We start from the raw sequence: 22,658 nt of genomic DNA on the forward strand, positions 1-22,658 counted from the left end.
ATATGTGTGTGTATGAGTGGATGGGCCATTCTTCGTCTGTTTCCTGGCGCTACCTCGCTGACGCGGGAAACAGCGATTGCGTATAAATATAATATATATATATATATATATATATATATATATATATATATATAAACTCACTGGAATAAATATGTCTCATAAAAGAACCGGAAAAAGAGAAATTTTCGCTACAGTTTGAGCCGTTTTCTAAAATGTTTCCAAGAGATGTGGCGCTGTGCATGACAGATGTAGATGCTGCAGGAAGATTAACAAGAGAGTGTATCATCCTCTTGCTAACACATCGCTTAAACCGCTTACCTCTCCTGCATGGCCGTTCCCTCCGTCACCACGCCTAAAAATACCAGAGCTCCTCAGACGCCTTCACCGTTTCTGCCCTTGACATGAATTTGTATTGCTTTCAACAGAAATGGGGCTAAAGAATCGTAGCAATATATATATATATATATATATATATATATATATATATATATATATATATATATATATATATATATATATATATATATATTTGCTTTGCTTTATCACTGTCTCCCGCGTTAGCGAGGTAGCGCAAGGAAACAGACGAAAGAATGGCCCAACCCACCCACATACACATGTATATACATACACGTCCACACACGCAGATATACATACCTATACATCTCCATGTATACATATATATACACACACAGACATATACATATATACACATGTACATAATTCATACTGTCTGCCCTTATTCATTCCCATCGCCACCTCGCCACACATGGAATAACAACCCCCTCCCCCCTCATGTGTGCGAGGTAGCACTAGGAAAAGACAACAAAGGCTACATTCGTTCACACTCAGTCTCTAGCTGTCATGTAATAATGCACCGAAACCACAGCTCCCTTTCCACATCCAGACCCCACAGAACTTTCCATGGTTTACTCCAGACGCTTCACATGCCCTGGTTCAATCCATTGACAGCATGTCGACCACGGTATACCACATCGTTCCAATTCACTCTATTCCTTGCACGCCTTTCACCCTCCTGCATGTTCAGGCCCCGATCACTCAAAATCTTTTTCACTTCATCTTTCCACCTCCAATTTGGTCTTCCACTTCTCCTCGTTCCCTCCACCTCTGACACATATATCCTCTTTGTCAATCTGCTCTCACTCATTCTCTCAATGTGACCAAACCATTTCAAAACATCCTCTTCTGCTCTCTCAACCACACTCTTTTTATTACCACACATCTCTCTTGCCCTATTATTACTTACTCGATCAAACCACCTCACACCACATATTGTCCTCAAACAATATATATATATATATATATATATATTGCGAGAGGTCAACGTGGTGCGTGTAATGGTATAGAATTAGATAATAGCGTTTTGTCACCATGTGATAAATAATAATAATAGATTTATTAGGATTTATCTGATTGCGTGAGAAGCAATGTAAACCATGGGCCCGAGTGTTGTACCGGGTTAAGAACGATCACACAACTGGGTTAACGATCGTCAGATGGTCGTCAATGTTAAGGTGTCTATTCTTTTACCATTTTCATCTATAATCATCAATGGATTATCAGTATAGATATCCATTATGGAATTATGCGTATGATAAGCAGTGGTGATGATTAATCTAATCCTTTATAATACCAATGTTAAGGTATTATTGTTGACCAACTCCTGTCGCTTGTTGGTTACGACTAGAATCTTTCTTACAGATTTCTCCTTATATTTTGTTATGTTTAGAACATTACAGAAGTATCTTTAAGTACCGTCATTCATTCTACAAGTGATGTTTGATCCTAACGACGGGTCTTATTTCAACTATTTATGATTACAGGTTCCTGAAGTCATTGCTGAACCTGACGACAGCAGTTCCTTGGTAATGATGAAACATTTGCTTCCTCGCCTCGCCAACAGAGGGAACCACAATCACTGGTGGTGGGGTAGGCCGCCTGATTTTAGTGTGTGACTCTACACGGAAAGTGTTCTGTGCTCTGCTACGCTACATCGCGTTATATCCCCGTGATCGTACAACCCTGAGCGGAAAGATCTAGTACCGGTGGAGTCTTGTGCTGCGTTCTCATGAAGCAACTCATCAGTGTTACTTTCGACGCGAAAATTGATGGGATAAAACGAAGTGAAAATTAGGAACGGGCTGACGAGATCGCCTTCTTGGCTTACCTCCGACCACCGGGCGTACACCATCAAGAAACGCCTACCAGTCCACTATCATCATGGTAAGATTAATAAAACATTTATCCTCTTTTTATTTCTTGTTATTGTCTTGTGGTACATATTCACATTTGTTATGGAGTTACGGTGGGTATATATGTATGTCAGGTGTTTGCATGACACATGGCAAAACGTATCTCAAGATAATTACAATATTCCATTTGAAGGAATATCTTTTTTTTCTTTACGTCGTTCTGCTACACGTCCTATATCGGGGACGTAACTCTGATGTATGTTGGGGGCATTCGTATGGATAGATAGATGAGTAGATAGATGAATGTATACTGTGTGCTTGTAGTTATTTACGTATTTATTAACTTGTTCGTAGTATTTCTCTTATAGAAATTATATAATGTGAAGTAGGCCAACTCATTCCTTACAGTAACCTTGTGATAAATATGACTGTAGTGTGGCATAGCATGGCAACAGTGTGGCTAGTGTGAGAACATTGTGGCAACAGTGTGGCTAGTGTGAGGACATTGTGGCAACACTGTGGTTAGTGTGAGGACATTGTGGCAAGTGTGGCTAGTGTGAAGACACTGTGGCAACAGTGTGGTTAGTGTGAGGACATTGTGACAGCAGTGTGGTTAGTGTGAGGACATTGTGGCACAGTGTGGCTAGTGAGGACATTGTGACAGCATGTGGCAAGTGGGAAACATTGTGGCACTGTGTGGCTATTGTGAGGACATTGTGACAGAGTGTGGCTAGTGTGAGGACATTGTGACAACTGTGTGGCTAGTGTGAGGACATTGTTACAGCAGTGGGGCTAGTGTGAGGACATTGTGACAACTGTGTGGCTAGTGTGAGGACATTGTTACAGCAGTGTGGCTAGTGTGAGGACATTGTGACAGTGTGGCTAGTGTGAGGACATTGTGACAGAGTGTGGCTAGTGTGAGGACATTGTGACAACTGTGTGGCTAGTGTGAGGACATTGTTACAGCAGTGTGGCTAGTGTGAGGACATTGTGACAACTGTGTGGCTAGTGTGAGGACATTGTTACAGCAGTGTGGCTAGTGTGAGGACATTGTGACAACTGTGTGGCTAGTGTGAGGACATTGTTACAGAGTGTGGCTAGTGTGAGGACATTGTGATAGAGTGTGGCTAGTGTGAGGACATTGTGATAGAGTGTGGCTAGTGTGAGGACATTGTTACAGCAGTGTGGCTAGTGTGAGGACATTGTTACAGCAGTGTGGCTAGTGTGGAAACATTGTGGCAGTTGCTCCACCACAGGTATCTGACCGCGTAAGGCTGGCTCACATTCGTGGAGTTTGTTACAGACTTTAAAAAAGTGGGTCAACGTTTTTACCTTCTCCGGTTTTCTCGTGTTTCTCTTTGTCTCGTATTGTCAGACAAATCCTTAGAACAACAAAGTAATGGAAACTGACACAACATCTTTATTTAGCTGTCACGACACACACACATACCAACACAGCCTTTTTATTTAAAATAATTCTTCACAATCCAACATTCTCAGTAACGCGAGAGTTGCCACCTTATAAATAATGCACATATATTACCTCACACTGGGCCGGAAAACCTCGAACTGAAATTTTATTTCGCCTGTTTGCCTTTCCTCAAATATTTACAAGTGTGTTCCAACAAGGAACAGGACTTTTAGCCATCAATGTTGAAAGGCAACACTGAAAATTTGTCTCTCCCTTCCTCCCCCCGACCCACCTTGTTTTATGACGAAATCTGGAAACGCCTGATTATTTGACGTTGCATATGATAGCGACCAGAGCATTATCCACTCATGAATCAGGCATGGTGCTGGATGACGTACGCCACATACTGTTGAACGGTGTTGCGTAATGCGATTTATCCGAGAGAGAGAGAGAGAGAGAGTGCTATGTAGCCACTATATCTGGCAACACAAGATACAGTGTGTAATTGTTAACAACCGGTGAACTGTGTTGTTTATAGAATGATCGATATGACTTGTAGAGGAATGGTTGGTACAGTGATTACAGGCAGTTTGTATTTTGTAGTCTGAAGAAAATCATTAGAAAAAATTTGGTGTCCAGCGAAGGTCGTTAGAAATGGGAGATATGAAGTTCACTTAGTTTTCAGAACTTATGAAAAAAAAGGAAAAAAAAATATTGAAGATGGCCACATTTCCCCCCCCCCCTTTTCTGTAGAACTAATCGACTGGCCTATAGACACGGTAGATACAAAACAACTTTACGTACAACGCTACACGGAAAAAAAAGGGGGGGGGGGAAAGGGAGATAGATTACTGGTGGGAAAAAAAAATAGATGTGGGGTTAAAAGTCAGACATATTGTGACCAGCCTAACCTAATCCCTGACCGGAGGAGAGGGGGAGGGGGGGGGTTATCGGGGAGGGCCCCTCCTCTTCCCGGACCACTACCCTCACCCCCCCCCCCACCCCCCACGCACGTACCGAAACTCCACGTAACCCAATCGTCGTGCATGCCCCCCCCCCCCCGGCCCCACTACTACCCCCTCCCCCCCTTCCCCTACCTGCTGTAAGAATCGCGCTGCGAAAAATACGTAATTTACCGATTTTTTTTTTTCTGTGTGTGTGTGTGTGTGTGTGTGTGAATACTTAGAGTCGTTGGCCAACGCTTCCAGCGACGTCTCTTGCCTTTTGTGCTCCACCAGGCCGTGTGTGTGTCTGGCTCAAGACGTCTCAGCCATGCGAAATTATAATCAGATGATAATGGGAGGGGAGGGAGTAGATGGGGTTACAAGTCAGATATATTACAGGCCACAGTAACAGCCCTGGACTCGCTCGGTAGCCCCATCTCTTGGCGGTAATGTAAAGCTTGACATTTCTTCAGGCGTCACTCAAGGCGCGAAGCTTATTCCGTCATGACTATTTAAAGCGTTTTACATGTTACGTCATACTTTCTTCCATACATACTCGCCCTTTCCCGCATCAGCGAGGTAGCGCTAAGAACAGAAGACTAAGCCTTAGAGGGACTATCCTCACTGGGCCTCCTCCTCTGCTCCTTCATTTGGAAAATTCAAAACAGGATGGGAGGATTTCCAGCCCCCCCGCTCCCTCCCCTTTTAGTCGCCTTCAACGACACGCAGGGAATACGTGGGGAGCACTCTTTCTCCCCTATCCCCAAGTTACTATCTGAAATGATGGTTTTAATAACTGTTTTATAATCATTGATGCTTGGAAATGATAACGCAAATGTGTGGTAGAGTAAGAGAAAGCAACGTATGTTTCAGAAGGAGACATTCGTAGTAGGAATTATGGTTGAAGAAAGATTCATGGAACAAATAGGGACAGAAGAAGGGCCCGGCGATTACTGTTTGCGTGGCAAGGGTAGAGATTTCGTCTCTCGTCACACACACACACACACACACACACACACACACACACACACACACACACTAGCCTAAGCCAGGTGCCCATACACAGACCATCACTAAGGGAATGATGAAAAGCTGGGGGTTAACTGTGGGTTGACTGCCGTGCCCAGAACTCGAAATTCTTGATAAATGATTTTTTCTCATTCTATACATTCTTCTGAATCTTACTTTTATGGGGGTTCATCAAGGATGTAAAGAACGTAGTTAGTTAGCAAAGGTCAAAAAAAAAAAAAAAGGATAGGAGCGTAAATGTTCTGAAATGTGAATCTGGCATCTAGCAGAGTCTGCGTTAGGCAAATGTTGATGGAAGTTTCCCACCTTTCTAACGGAGGCACCAGCCTGCAGTGTTGCCAGTCGGAGGGCAGAGAATTTTTTGAAGAGAGGTCTCTTAAAGGTTTGGACGAACTATCATGGAACAGCCCAAGACCATCGGACTGAACGAGAGAGAGAGAGAGAGAGAGAGAGAGAGAGAGAGAGAGAGAGAGAGAGAGAGAGAGAGACGAGAGAGAGAGAGAGACAGAGAGAGAGAGAGACAGAGAGAGAGAGAGAGAGAGAGAGAGAGAGAGAGAGAGAGAGAGAGAGAGAGAGAGGGAGAATGTGAGGCAATATCCCATGCTGTGATAAGGTTATAGGCAATCACTTTCCCCATCAACACAGCCTCTCTAATACCATCCACGACTCGCTATACTGACGGAGGGGCAGATAGTGAACGCACAAAAAACCTGTATGATATATATCAGGACGTATATCTACGTCGACAGGTTATTGTGGGAGAGTTCTCTAGACTCTGAGGAAAGGATGGGTCTCTCTCTCTCTCTCTCTCTCTCTCTCTCTCTCTCTCTCTCTCTCTCTCTCTCTCTCTCTCTCTCTCTCTGTCGGTCTTCATGCCTAACCTTATAGTTTAGTTAGTTGGGCTTAATGGCCAGTGACCTATGAGGAAGGTCATTAGGCCTGACCCCCAAGCTTTTAAACCTTGTTGGAGTTGAAAGACTTGCATTACTGCATATCTCTCGGTGCGAGGGATCACACGCCTGGAGTCTCTTTGACTTCCTCTGATTAAACCAGATGCTGATGGGTTGAGAGGGAGTGTGGCCACCTGAGGGTTAATAAAAAGGCTTCGATTACATGAGAAACATAGGCGACTGACCCCCTGTGCTGTTGATTTGATTTACTGATTTTTTTTCCACAGTTGTGGCTAATTTATGATGTGCTCGTGCCCGTCCTGCCGGCGGTGGAGCTAAAGAGAATACAGAGTTCACAAAAAGGTTCAAAGACTAGGTGGGCTTCAGTGACTGAAATATATTATAGTTTACATAATCAGGAAAATGTTAACATTGGGTAAGTTACGCATCGGATTAAGTATCTAGATAGATAAGAAAAGAAGTCTTTACAATTAGGAAAATCTTATGTTACGTTTCCAGTACCAGAGGTGGAACTTTGTCATGGATAAAATGTTTGCACGTCTCTGGTGATGTTTAGCAAGCGTCATCTCTTAGGTGAATACCAGCGTCAGGTTGTGGCGGGTGAGGAAGAGCCACGAAGGTATCTCCTTTCTTGATTGGAAGGGGGAAAAGAAGGTTTGAAGGAAGCTCTGAAGAATTCTGGGAGGTTGGGGGTGAGAGGGGTTTTTTGGAGGCCGGTGTTGGAAGTCTGGCAAGGTGGGGGAGAAGGAGGAGGAGGAGCAAGCTAGAGGGAAAGAAGTGAAAGAAGTGAGAGAGAGAGAGAGAGAGAGAGAGAGAGAGAGAGAGAGAGAGAGAGAGAGAGAGAGAGAGATGGAAAGGATGGAAAAGGTAATAAGTCCTGGCGCTCAGGCTCTGCCTCCAGAGCCCAAGGTGGAGTGATGTGGGGGGGTCAGGTCAGGTCAGGTCAGGTTAGGAACGAGAGGATTGAGACTGATGAAGAGAAAAGCATCAGGGCGTCTTTGCACGTGCCTATTAGTAAGGACACCCCCCCCCCCCCCCCGTAGGCTTTCCTTCCCCCCCCCCCCCCACCCCCTCCCCCTCCACCTACATTCAAGAGAGAAACAAAAAAAACCATTTCTGCCTCTGGAAAGTAAGGCCCTTTGAGGCCCATTGGGATATAACAATGTGAATGGGAATAGTCCTTGTTGAGCGTTTTCATCATAATTATACGTTATCTTTTATCTCCACGCCCGTCGCTGTGCCCCTCTGAACATTTGCCCTTGTGGGGGAAAATCCTTCAAAGGTGCCCAGGAAAGTATGGGGAAGGTACGTACAGAGAGTTAGGGAGAGAATAAAGAAATGAAAAATGTTTTGAAAAATGTGTGTTGGTGTATTGAAACAGAGAGAAAAAGAAAATGTCTCGTTAATATTTCGAAAGAATCAGAGAGAGGAAAATGGAGATGTGAAACAGGATAAAGGGATATGAAAATGGAGGACTGAGAGAGAGAGAGAGAGAGAGAGAGAGAGAGAGAGAGAGAGAGAGAGAGAGAGAGAGAGAGAGAGAAATAGGCAGAAAGAGAGGCCCTGGAGCCACGAAACAGATGGTTAAAGATAGCTCATGTAGTCATCCATATTATATCCTATAATGGAATCACCAGGACTCAATCATCAGTCATTAATCACCAAGACCTAATCGTAACCAACGAATTACCAGGACCTAATCCTGAGCGGTTTAATTACCAAGAGGTAATTCACATGGATAAGATTAAAGGTAAATAGGGCTGGTCATCAAGCGAGTTGTGTTAGATTGCCCATGACGAGGCATCTGGTCTAAGGGTCAGCAGGCTACGTGTTGTGGTGTGTGGTGAACGAAGACATCAACAGACAAGTTAGTCTGTCCCTCCTGGATACAGACGTGGAAATGTGGCTGTCCCTGACCACGTCCCCGTCAGGAGGGGACGTTTGCGACAGAAGACGTCCCCAGCAGGAGAGAACGTCCCTATCAGGAGATACGTTCCCAACATGAGAAGTTCTTATCAGGAGAAGACAACTCATCAGGAGAGGATATCCCGTCAGAGACGTCCCCAGCAGGAGAGGACGTCCCTTTAAGGAGAAGACAACTCATTAGGAGAGGATATCCCGTCAGAGGAGGACGTCCCCAGCAGGAGAGGACGTCCCTTTAAGGAGAAGACAACCCCTCAAGGGAGTACGTTCCCATCAGGAGAGGACATCCCATCAGAAGAGAACTTTCCTGTCTGGAAAGAACGTCCCATCAGGAAAGGACATCCCCATCAGGAGAGGACGCCCTATCAGGAGAGGAGAATTCATCAGGAGAGAACGTCCTACTAGGAGAGGAAGTCCCCATTAGAAAAGGATGCACCTAACCCACCCTAGCTTAACCGAGCCTATCCCAGCCTAGCCTAGCCTTCCCTAACCCGAGCTAACCTAAAAAAACCCAACAAAAGATCAGTAATTTGTCGGTCATTATCACATGCAGGTTACATTTCCCGGTGAAGGAGGCTGTATGAAGTATATTGATGCCGTCCAAAAATATCGTGATATATACACATTCATTCTCCCTCAACTGCTTTCCAGGATTCACTTGGGGAAAGTATATTTCACACACAAACATAGATTTTACTCCCACTTTCATGACGCAACAGCTTCCAGCAACACCCCAACGACACAGCGGGGGTGTGTGGGCAGAGCTGATGGGGGAGGGTGATAAGACAAGGGGGAGGTTGTACTTTTGTACGAGGCGTATATATATATATATATATATATATATATATATATATATATATATATATATATATATATATATATATATACATTTATATTCATACTATTTGCCATTTCCCGCATTAGCGAGGGAGCGTTAAGAACAGAGGACTGAGCCTTTGAGGGAATATCCTCACTTGGCCCCCTTCTCTGTTCCTTCTTTTGGAAAATTAAAAACGAGAGGGGGAGGCTTTCCAGCTCCCCGCTCCCTCCCCTTTTAGTCGCCTTCTACGACACGCAGGGAATACGTGGGAAGTATTTTTTCTCCCTTATCCCCAGGGATAAAATATATATATATATATATATATATATATATATATATATATATATATATATATATATATATGATATATATATATATATATATATATATATATATATATATATATATATATATATATATGATATATATATATATATATATATATATATATATATATATACATTTTTTTTTTTTTTTTTGCTTTGTCGCTGTCTCCCGCGTTTGCGAGGTAGCGCAAGGAAACAGACGAAAGAAATGGCCCAACCCACCCCCATACACATGCCTTGATTCAATCCACTGACAGCACGTCAACCCCGGTATACCACATCGCTCCAGTTCACTCTATTCTTTGCCCTCCTTTCACCCTCCTGCATGTTCAGGCCCCGATCACACAAAATCTTTTTCACTCCATCTTTCCACCTCCAATTTGGTCTCCCTCTTCTCCTCGTTCCCTCCACCTCCGACACATATATCCTCTTGGTCAATCTTTCCTCACTCATTCTCTCCATGTGACCAAACCATTTCAAAACACCCTCTTCTGCTCTCTCAACCACGCTCTTTTTATTTCCACACATCTCTCTTACCCTTACGTTACTTACTCGATCAAACCACCTCACACCACACATTGTCCTCAAACATCACATTTCCAGCACATCCATCCTCCTGCGCACAACTCTATCCATAGTCCACGCCTGGGAATGGAGTGAATTGGAACGATGTGGGATATCGGGGTTGACGTGCTGTCAATGGATTAAACCAGGGCATGTGAAGCGTCTGGGGTAAACCATGGAAAGTTTTGTAGGGCGTGGATGTGGAAAGGGAGCTGTGGTTTCAGTGCATTATACATTTGTTCTCTTGTCTTATGCACTTTATTTGCCTCCTTCCAAAACATCTTTTTATTCTCCCTAAAATTTAATGATACTCTTTCACCCCAACTCTCATTTGCCCTCTCCTTCACCTCTTGCACCTTTCTCTTGACCTCCTGCCTCTTTCCTTTATACATCTCACAGTCATTTGTACTATTTCCCTACAAAACTCTTCTAAATGCCTCTCTTCTTTTTCACTAATAATCTTACTTCTTCATCCCACCACTCACTACCCTTTCTAATATGCCCACCTCCCACGCTTCTCATGCCACAAGCATCTTTTGCGCAAGCCATCAATGCTTCCCTAAATATATCCTATTCCTCCCCCACTCCCCTTATGTCCTTTGCTCTCACCTTTTTCCATTCTACACTCAGTCTCTCCTGGTACTTCCTCACACAAGTCTCCTTCCCAAGCTCACTTACTCTCACCACTCTCTTCCCCCAACATTCTCTCTTCTTTTCTGAAAACCTCTACAAATCTTCGCCTCCACAAGATATTGATCAGACATCCCTCCAGTTGTACCTCTCAGTAAATCAACATCCAAAAGTGTCTCTTTCGCGCGCCTATCAATTTTCACGTGATCCAATAACGCTCTCTGGCCATCTCTCTTACTTAAATACGTATACTTATGTATATCTCTCTTTTTAAACCAGGTATTCCCAATTACCAGTCCTTTTTCAGCACATAAATCTACAAACTCTTCACCATTTCCCTTCACAGCACTGAACACCCCATGTATACCAATTATTCCCTCAACTGCCACATTACTCACCTTTGCATTCAAATCACCCATCACTATAACCCAGTCTCGTGCATCAGAATTACTAACACTCACTCAGCTGCTCCCAAAACACTTGCCTCTCATGATCTTTCTTCTCATACCCAGGTGAATATTCACCAATAATCACCCATCTCTCTCCATCAACTTTCAGCTTTACCCATATCAATCTAGAGTTTACTTTCTTACACTGTCACTTACTCCCACCACTCCTGTTTCAGGAGTAGTACTACTCCTTCCCTTACCCTTGTCCTCTCACCAACCCCTGACTTTACCCCCAAAACATTCCCAAACCACTCTTCCCCTTTACCCTTGAGCTTCGTTTCACTCAGAGCCAAAACATCCAGGTTCCTTTCCTCAAACATACTACCTATCTCTCCTTTTTTCTCATCTTGGTTACATCCACACACATTTAGACACCCCAGTCTGAGCCTTCGAGGAGGATGAGCACTCCCCGCGTGACTCCTTCTGTTTCCCCGTTTAGAAAATTAAAATACAAGGAGGGGAGGATTTCTGGCCCCCCGCTCCCGTCCTCTTTAGTCGCCTTCTACGACACGTGAGGAATGCGTGGGAAGTATTCTTTCTCCCCTATCCCCAGGGATACACAATTATACTTATATGAATAGAAGAAATGGTCAAAGGACGTTATTAGATTACGGTAGGTGTGTAAAAAAAAAAGACTTTTGGATGTAAATGTGCTTAGAAGGCAGCTGGTGGGATGTCTGATCACTATCTTGTGGAGGCAATGGTGAAGATTTATGGAGGTTTTCGAAAAAGAAAAGGCAATGTCGGGGAGGAGAGAGTGATGAGAGTAAGTGAGCTTGGAAAGATTTCTGCGAAAAAATACAGGAGAGCAAATGAAGTGAGGGGAGTGAGTGAGGAATGAGATGTACTTAGGGAAGCAGTGATGGCAAATGCAAGAGATTCATGTGGCATGAGAAAGGTGGGAGGTGGTAGATTAGAAAGGGTAGTGAGTGGTAGGATAAAGAAGTAAAATTGCTAGTGAAAGAGAAAAGAGAGGCGTTTGGACGGTACTTACAAGGAAGAAATGGAAATGATTGGGAAATGTATAAGAGAAAAAGGCAGGATGTCAATAGGAAGATGCAAGGGTTGAAAAAGAGGGCAAATGACAGTTGGGGTTAGAGAGTATCATTAAACTTTAGTGAGAATATAAAGATGTTTTGGTAGGAGATAAATCATGGGCAAAAGAGAAGAGTACAAATGGAACATCGGTGAAGGGGGCTTAAGGGGAAGTGATAACAGAAGTGATGGAGTGAGGAGATGAAGTGAGTATTTTGAAGGATTGTTGAATATGCTTGATGATAGAATGGCAGATGTAGGGTGTTTTGGTCGGAGTGGTGTGCGAAGTGAGAGAGTCAAGGAGAATGGTTTGGAATGGGCAGCAGACGTGGATGGTATTGCAGGTGAATTTATCAAGAAAGGGGGTGACTGTGTTAATGAATGGTTGGTAAGGATTTTCACTGTATGTATGAATCATGGTGAAGTGCCTGAGGATTAGAGGAATGCATGTATAGTGCCACTGTATAAAGACAAAGGGGATAAAGGTTAGTGTTCAAATACAGAGGCATAAGGTTGTTGAGTATCCCTGGAAGAATGGGAGGGTATTGATTGAGATGGTGAAGGCATGTACAGAGCATTGAATTCGGGAGGAGCAGTGTAGTTTAAGAAATGGTGAAGGATGTGTAGATCAGGTGTTTGCTTTGAAGAATGTGCGTGAGAAATACTTTGAAAAACAGATGGATTTGTATGTGGCATGTATGGATCTGGAAAAGGGATATGATGGGGTTCATAGAGATGCTTTGTGGAAGGTATTGAGAATGTATAGTGTGAGTGGTAAGTTGCCAGAAACAGTGAAAAAGATTTATCAAGGATGTGAGGCATGTGTACGAGTAGGAAGAGAGGAGAGTGAAGGTCGGTCTGCGGCAGGGGTGCAGGGATGTCACCATGGGTGTTTAATTTGTTTATGAATGGGGTGGTTGAGAGAGGTAAATACAAGAGTTTTGGAGAGAGAGAGAGAGAGAGAGAGAGAGAGAGAGAGAGAGAGAGAGAGAGAGAGAGAGAGGCGAGTATGCCATTAGTTGGGGATGAGAGGGCGTAGGAAGTTAGTCAGTTGTTGTTCGCCGATGATACAGCACTAGTGGCTGATTCGAGTGAGAAACTGCAGAAGTTGGTGACTATGTTTGGAAAAGTGTATGAAAGGAGAAAGATGACAGTGAATGTGAATAAGAGCAAATTATTAGGTTCAGCAGGGTTGAGGGACAAGTTAACTGGGATGTAAGTTGAATGGAGAAAAACTGGAAGACGTGAAATGTTTTAGATATCTGGGATCGGACTTGGCAGCGAATAGAACCATGGAAGCGGAAGTGAGTCATAGGCTAAAGGAGGGTGCGAAGGTTCTGTGAGCGATGGAGAATGTTTGGAAAGAGAGAACGTTATCTCGTAGAGCAAAAATTGATGTGTCTGAAGGAATAGTAATTCCAGGAGTATTATATGGGTGCGATGTCTGTGCACAACTTACCAGATATACTCAAAATACTCGTATCTCTGTAGTTTGAACGCTTTGGCCTTTATACAAGCATTCTGCCAATCCTCTGTCACTGTACCATGATCCATACATACTTTGAATATCTTTACCAACCAATCAACAACACAGTCACCCCTTTCTTTATAAATTCTACTGCAATACCATCCACTCCAGCCGCCTTGCGGCATTTTATCTTACGCAAAGTTTTCACAACCTCTTCTCTCTCTATTAGTCTACTCTCCATGACTCTCACTTCGAATACCACCCTTACCCACACGCTCTCCACCTCCCAATTTATTAAATGAATGAAAATACCCATTCTATCTCCTCACTTCATCACTACCTGTTATGATCTCCCCTTTTGCCCCCTTTCACCTATGTTCCCATTTAATCTCTTGTCTTTCGTACATTATCAACTCCTTCCAAAAGATTTTTTTTATTCTCCCTCAAGTTTAATGATTCTCACCCCAACTTTCATTTTGTCCTCTTTTTCTACCCCTGCACCTTCCTCTTGACTTCCTGCTGCTTCCTCTTATATATCTCCCAATCATTTGAACTCCTTTGTAAGTACCGCCCAAGGGCCTCTCTTTTCTCTTTCATTAGCACGTATACTTCATCCCACCACTCACTACACATTTTAAACTGCCCTCCTTGCACCTGCCGGCATTGCTTTTATGAATACCTCCCATTCTTCAATCCACTCTCCTCGCTTCATTTACTCTCTCCTTTTGCTTCTACACTCAATATCTCCTGGTATTTCTTCACACAAGTCTCCTTTCCAAGCTCACTTATTCTCACAACTCTCTTACCCCCGACATTGTTTCCTCTTTTTCGAAAACTTTTACAAATCTTCACCCTCGCGCCTCCACAAGATAGCGATAAGACGTCCCACCAGCTGCCCCTCTCTGCACACTGCATCCAGAAGTCTCTCTTTTACACGCTTGTCGATTCATATGTAATCTGATCATGCCCGTTGGCCATCTCTCCCGCTCACATACGTACACTTGTGCATATCCTTCTTTTAAAAACCCGGTATTCCCAATCACCAGTCTTTCTTCAGCACACAAATCCACAAGCTCTTCATCATTTCCATTCATAACACTAAATACCTCATGTACACCAATTATACCCTCAACTGCCACATTACTTAGCTTCATATTTAAATCACCCATTACTAATACCCGGTCTCTTATATCAAAACTGCTGACACACTCAACTGCTCCCAAAACTCTTGCCTCTTATGATCTTTCTTCTCATGACCAGGTGTATAAGCACCAATGATCGCCCATCTTTTTCTGTCCACTCTCAATTTTACCCACATCAGTCTAGAATTTACTTCCTTACACTCTATCATCCACTGACAGAACTTCTGCTTCAGGAGTAGTGCTACTTCTTCCTTAACTCTCGTCCTCTCACCAACCTTTGCCTTTACTCCTCAGGCACTTCCAAACCATTCATCCCTCTTACCCTAAAGCTTCATTTCACTCAGAGCCAGAACATCCAGGTTTCATTCCTAAAACACACTACTGCCTATCTCTCGACTCTCTTCTCATCTTGGTTACATCCACACACATTCAGACACCCCAATCTGAACCTTTGAGGAGGATGAGCACTCGTGCCTGGCTCCTTCTTCTGTTTCCCATTTTAGAAATTGAAATACCATAAGGAAGACGCCGAGCACTCGATACTCGATTGTCCTGCACTATCTGGACATAGACGGTGGACATGGCCAGCTCCATGAGTGCTGCAGGAGTGTCATAGAAATATATATATATATATATATATATATATATATATATATATATATATATATATATATATATTTTTTTTTTTTTTTTTTTTTGCTTTGTCGCTGTCTCCCGCGTTTGCGAGGTAGCGCAAGGAAACAGACGAAAGAAATGGCCCAACCCACCCCCATACACAATGTATATACATACACATCCACACACGCAAATATACATACCTATACATCTCAATGTACACATATATATACACACACAGACACATACATATATACCCATGCACACAATTCACACTGTCTACCATTATTCATCCCATCGCCACCTCGCCACACATGGAATACCATCCCCCTCCCCCCCTCATGTGTGCAAGGTAGCACTAGGAAAAGACAACAAAGGCCCCATTCGTTCACACTCAGTCTCTAGCTGTCATGCAATAATGCCCGAAACCACATCTCCCTTTCCACATCCAGGCCCCACACAACTTTCCATGGTTTACCCCAGACGCTTCACATGCCCTGATTCAATCCACTGACAGCACGTCAACCCCGGTATACCACATCGATCCAATACTCTATTCCTTGCCCTCCTTTCACCCTCCTGCATGTTCAGGCCCCGATCACACAAAATCTTTTTCACTCCATTTTTCCACCTCCAATTTGGTCTCCCACTTCTCCTCGTTCCCTCCACCTCCGACACATATATCCTCTTGGTCAATCTTTCCTCACTCATTCTCTCCATGTGCCCAAACCATTTCAAAACACCCTCTTCTGCTCTCTCAACCACGCTCTTTTTATTTCCACACATCTCTCTTACCCTTACATTACTTACTCGATCAAACCACCTCACACCACACATTGTCCTCAAACATCCACCCTCCTGCGCACAACTCTATCCATAGCCCACGCCTCGTAACCATACAACATATATATATATATATATATATATATATATATATATATATATATATATATATATATATATATATATATATATATATATTATATTTTCTTTTATTATACAGTATAATAAAAAAAAAAATATATATATATATATATATATATATATATATATATATATATATATATATATATATATATATATATATATAGGGTGGGGGAGGGGGCGAAAATCCTGGAAGCCTTGAAGAATGTGTGGAAGTCGAGAACATTATTTCGGAAAGCAAAAATGGGTATGTTTGAAGGAATAGTGGTTCCAACAATGTTGTATGGTTGCGAGGCGTGGGCTATGGATAGAGTTGTGCGCAGGAGGATGGATGTGCTGGAAATGAGATGTTTGAGGACAATGTGTGGTGTGAGGTGGTTTGATCGAGTAAGTAACGTAATGGTAAGAGAGATGTGTGGAAATAAAAAGAGCGTGGTTGAGAGAGCAGAAGAGGGTGTTTTGAAATGGTTTGGGCACATGGAGAGAATGAGTGAGGAAAGATTGACCAAGAGGATATATGTGTCGGAGGTGGAGGGAACGAGGAGAAGTGGGAGACCAAATTGGAGGTGGAAAGATGGAGTGAAAAAGATTTTGTGTGATCGGGGCCTGAACATGCAGGAGGGTGAAAGGAGGGCAAGGAATAGAGTGAATTGGATCGATGTGGTATACCGGGGTTGACGTGCTGTTAGTGGATTGAATCAGGGCATGTGAAGCGTCTGGGGTAAACCATGGAAAGCTGTGTAGGTATGTATAGTTGCGTGTGTGCACGTATGTATATACATGTGTATGGGGTGGGTTGGGCCATTTCTTTCGTCTGCTTCCTTGCGCTACCTCGCAAACGCGGGAGACAGCGACAAAGCAAAAAAAAAAAAAAAGAATATATATATATATATATATATATATATATATATATATATATATATATATATATATATATCATCCCTGAGAATAGGAGAGAAAGAATACTTCCTACTTATTCCTTGCATGTCGTAAAAGGCGACTAAAAGGGGAGGGAGCAGGGAGCTGGAAATCCTCCCCTCCAGTTTTCACTTTTCCAAAAGAAGGAACAGAGAAGCGGGCCAAGTAAGGATTTTCCCTCTGAAGGCTCAATCCTCTGTTCTTAACGCTACCTCTCTGACGCAGGAAATGTGTGTGTGTGTGTGTGTGTGTGTGTGTGTGTGTGTGTGTGTGATAATAAAGATAATAATCTCAGAAGTTTAGATTCGAAGTCAGATTTGACCATCTACTTTTCATTCAACAAATGATCGAATTGCATGACATGAACTTGCTCTGTACTCATGACTCTGATCACGGAATTCGAACATTTGCTGAAGTAATGGCAAATAATACCATGAATTCTGGCCACGAGTCTGAAATTTTGAGACACCCTCGATACAGTTCAAAAATGTAGCTTTTCAGTATTCGCAATCCCGAGGAAATTACGTTTTAAGCCGAAGCTTCGTAAAGAAAAAGCTTAATTACTTTATGAAATAGGGATTTCTTGATGATTCCTCATACTTATTAAGGCGAGACATTCCTAAATACCGTTAAGGTTAACTGCTCAACGACTTAGTTTCTCACGCCCGTCTCAACTACGCAGTCCTTAACCCGCTCTCACCCGTCCTGACCCTCACATGCCACTCCCAAAAAGTCGTGGACTTCACTCGCTCTCAACGACACACCCTTTTTTTTTTGGTATAACCTTCTGGACGACACCCTGGCAGCTTGCCATCAGCTCACTCCCTCTTCCCTTCGTGGTGTTACACAGCTGTGAAGTCTGTGCCACCGGCTGGGCCCCCCCTCATCCCTTCTATGGTGTTACACAGCTGTGAAACTGCCCGGGTCCCTCTTCCTTCCCTGGTGATACACAACTGTGAAACAGAAGTCTGTGCCACTAGTCGGGCCTCCTCTTACCTCCGTGGTGACACAGAAGTCTGTGCTATCAGCCGGGTCCGCTCTTCCCTCCCTGGTGTTACACAGCCGTGAGACAGAAGCCTGTGCCACCGGCCTGGGACTCCCCTCTTCCCTCCCTGGTGTTACACAGCCGTGAAACAGAAGCCTGTGCCGCCGGCTGGGTCCCCCCCTTCCCTTCCTGGTGACACAGAAGTCTGTTCCCCCGGGATGGCTGCTGCTCTTCATGGGAAGTCAAACAAGACACTTAAATTACGTCGAACATCAAATACATCTCCCCGACCATGGCCCTCTCCCCAGGATTTTGCCTCCCCGTCTCCCAGGACCTTCCCTCCCCGCCTCATGACCTTACCTCCCCACTTCCCAGGACCTTTCCTCCCTGCCGAATTCCATGTAAGGCATGTGTACGTGTAGGAAGAGAGGAAAGTGATTGGTTCTCACTGAATGTAGGTTTGCGGCTGGGGTGTGTGATGTCTCCATGGTTGTTTAATTTGTTTATGGATGGGGTTGTTAGGGAGGTGAATGCAAGAGTTTTGGAAAGAGGGGCAAGTATGAAGTCTGTTGTGGATGAGAGAGCTTGGGAAGTGAGTCAGTTGTTGTTCGCTGATGATACAGCGCTGGTGGCTGATTCATGTGAGAAACTGCAGAAGCTGGTGACTGAGTTTGGTAAAGTGCGTGAAAGAAGAAGGTTAAGAGTAAATGTGAATAAGAGCAAGGTTATTAGGTACAGTAGGGTTGAGGGTCAAGTCAATTGGGAGGTAAGTTTGAATGGAGAAAAACTGGAGGAAGTAAAGTGTTTTAGATATCTGGGAGTGGATCTGGCAGCGGATGGAACCATGGAAGCGGAAGTGAATCATAGGGTGGGGGAGGGGGCGAAAATCCTGGGAGCATTGAAGAATGTGTGGAAGTCGAGAACATTATCTCGGAAAGAAAAAATGTGTATGTTTGAAGGAATAGTGGTTCCAACAATGTTGTATGGTTGCGAGGCGTGGGCTATGGATAGAGTTGTGCGCAGGAGGGTGGATGTGCTGGAAATGAGATGTTTGAGGACAGTGTGTGGTGTGAGGTGGTTTGATCGAGTAAGTAAGTAAGGGTAAGAGAGATGTGTGGAAATAAAAAAAGCGTGGTTGAGAGAGCAGAAGAGGGTGTTTTGAAATGGTTTGGGCACATGGCGAGAATGATCGAGGAAAGATTGACCAAGAGGATATATGTGTCGGAGGTGGAGAGAACGAGGAGAAGTGGGAGACCAAATTGGAGGTGGAAAGATGGAGTGAAAAAGATTTTGTGTGATCGGGGCCTGAACATGCAGGAGGGTGAAAGGAGGGCAAGGAATAGAGTGAATTGGATCGATGTGGTATACCGGGGTTGACGTGCTGTCAGTGGATTGAATCAGGGCATGTGAAGCGTCTGGAGTAAACCATGGAAAGCTGTGTAGGTATGTATATTTGCGTGTGTGGACGTATGTATATACATGTGTATGGGGGTGGGTTAGGCCATTTCTTTCGTCTGTTTCCTTGCGCTACCTCGCAAACGCGGGGGACAGCGACAAAGCAAAAAAAAAAAAATATATATATATATATATATATATATATAAAGTGTGTGTGTGAACTCTTCAACCAGGAAATGGAGGCAGGAATAGTCTCCTCTTCACGATGGCACTATATTCTAAAGAGCTTAATGAACACACGAGCCCAACATGCCATTCTCCCAGCTGCGGCCACATCCATATGGAACATGTGTGTTGTGTCTCCAGATCCTCCTACCCAGCAGGGTACGGAGGCAACAAACACATCGTTGTAATTATTCCCACAAAAACGTCCTCCTGTTTTTGTGCGATGAAATGCGAACCCTCATGCCAGCGTAAGGACACCCATCAGTTCGCTGGGGAGGCTCTGTGCTGGGGAGGCTCTGTGCTGGGAGGCTCTGTGCTGGGGAGGCTCTGTGTTTGGGGATTACGTCTCCAAGGTCGTGATTGTGTCACAGCTCCAGTACAACACTGTCGCAGTTCTGTTCTTCTTCTAAGTTTTTCCCTTAAAATGGGCGACAATCTTTTTTCTTGTCTTAGAGTTTTCCCCTTGATCTGTTGGGTGTAATGGCCAGCGACCTATGAGGAAGGTCATTATGCCTGAACCCGCTGAATTGCAAGACATAACGCGAATGACCTCATCCTTGTTACCTATAATGATGATGTTTCCACGCGATGGATCATGATTTCCACCACAATTATCCTTAGGTTGTACACGACCAGTTATAATGCAGTTGTCATCATGTGACACTCGTGTTAGATGATATTCGCTCATGACGTCTGTGCACAAGGGTTACCATGATGTGACACTCGTGTTGAATCAGATGATAGCCAGTCATGACGTCTGTACACAAGGGTTACCATGATGTGACACTCGTGTTGAATCAGATGATAGCCAGTCATGACGTCTGTACACAAGGTTACCATGATGTGACACTCATGTTGGATCCGATGATTGTCACTAATGACGTCTGTATATAGAGTTGACCACATCATTCATCATTGGGTTAACATCGCTGTTTTTACCGTTTCTTTTCTTTCTCATTTTCCTTCTTATCTTTCTCTCTAACTACGACCATAATCCTTAGCCTCTGACTTGCCTCATACGGGTTATACCAAAGGCTCTACTCGGCCATGCACCGTGTCCAAAGCCCATCTACCCTCAGCAGGCGAGGTCGGGCCCGCCCGGCAAAGCTCTGCTGCAGGAGCGGCTACGTTGTGGACGAGGCTGACTCCCCTGCCAGTGTTGTTGTCTCGTCAGTTGTGTCTTGCTGTGGCGGCTCGTCCTCTCCCTCACAACAAATGACCCGTATCTCATAAAGAATTTTCTACTCTACGCTGCGGCCAAATGAATTCCCAGAACCTAATGAAAACGTTATCTCGACCACAATAACAATGTACGAGTAAACACGAACTTTGCGACGTCTGAGCTCCGTTGTCTTCCACTGTCAACTTACTCGGCTCCTCCTGATGTAAGTCTTTCCGGGAAGCTTTAAAGTTTAATGACATATCATTAGCATATGTTCTGGAAGTCCTGAGGTCTTTACTTCTTGTAAAAGAAAGACGTAAAAGCATTAACTGACCTCGGCCGCCGATCATGCTGCCATCTAGTGTTGAGAGTCGAAGTGACAGTGACAGATGTTGCCATTGTTTTCACCTCTGACTTGAGGAGAACTTTCGTCTTGTCATTCTTTATGGATTTGCTATTATTGGCTCGTGATGTCTGTCCGTAATAAAGTAGTTGGCAGACTCTCGTATTAGCGACGTTTTGATGGTACTGACGCCGTGTGAGTAGGCTTTCCTCATACTGATGTAGTGTGGACAGACCTTCCCTCATACTGATGTATTGTGGACAGACCTTCCCTCATACTGATGTAGTATGGACAGACCTTCCCTCATACTGATGTAGTATGGACAGACCTTCCCTCATACTGATGTAGTGTGGACGGACTTTCCCTCATACTGATGTAGTGTGGACGGACCTTCCCTCATACTGATGTAGTGTGGACAGATATTCCCTCATACTGATGTAGTGTGGACAGATATTCCCTCATACTGATGTAGTGTGGACAGACCTTCCCTCATACTGATGTAGTGTGGACGGACCTTCCCTCATACTGATGTAGTGTGGACAGATATTCCCTCATACTGATGTAGTGTGGACGGACCTTCCCTCATACTGATGTAGTGTGGAAGGACCTTCCCTCATACTGATGTAGTGTGGACAGACCTTCTCTCATACTGATGTAGTGTGGAAGGACCTTCCCTCATACTGATGTAATGTGGTTGGATTTTCCCTTATACTTTAACAGTAGAAGTATGACGCCAATTCAACAAACCACAATTAAGAGGTTAGTTAAGTTGAGGATCATAATTACTGATATGGTAGTTACAACTAGCAACCACACTTACCAGGTATTACACACATACCACGTACTACACACTCAAGACACGACACGCCACGCGCAACGTACATTTGCCCAGGTTGTCGTGTGAAGACGTGTGTCCAGATCTCTGCCGTGTACCCTCCTGTACCTCCTAGATACATGGCTATTACTAGGTGCATGAGACACGATATGTTGCCTTAATGGTAATATTTTGTGGTCAAATGGGGATTCGTCGTGTGTGCTGTCACTGCTAACTAACCATATAACGGGTCTTGATGATCGAGACAGCCACTGAATCAGTTGGGTTTACGTACCTTTGGTGCCCGAGCGGTGATTCGTCACCTGCAACTTTCGAACCGAGTGATTCGAACTCATTATTGTATATTGCTTCTTTTGTACGGTACCTGATATGGCGCGGGTAAATGAATCACGGC

The 22,658-nt window shown here is 44.0% G+C and overlaps 1 long non-coding RNA gene across 1 annotated transcript in view; it reads left to right on the forward strand.

The window, feature by feature from the left end:
- The first annotated feature begins 1,902 nt into the window (after nucleotides 1-1,902).
- LOC139758164 (uncharacterized) overlaps nucleotides 1,903-22,658 on the forward strand; it is a 90,611-nt gene continuing 69,855 nt past the window's right edge. Inside the window, exon 1 of the long non-coding RNA XR_011714775.1 lies at nucleotides 1,903-2,241. This is a non-coding gene — a long non-coding RNA (uncharacterized lncRNA). The remainder of the gene's footprint in view (nucleotides 2,242-22,658) is intronic.

This window comes from Panulirus ornatus, chromosome 29 (genome assembly GCF_036320965.1).
Source record: "Panulirus ornatus isolate Po-2019 chromosome 29, ASM3632096v1, whole genome shotgun sequence".
NCBI classification, from domain to species: domain Eukaryota; kingdom Metazoa; phylum Arthropoda; class Malacostraca; order Decapoda; family Palinuridae; genus Panulirus; species Panulirus ornatus.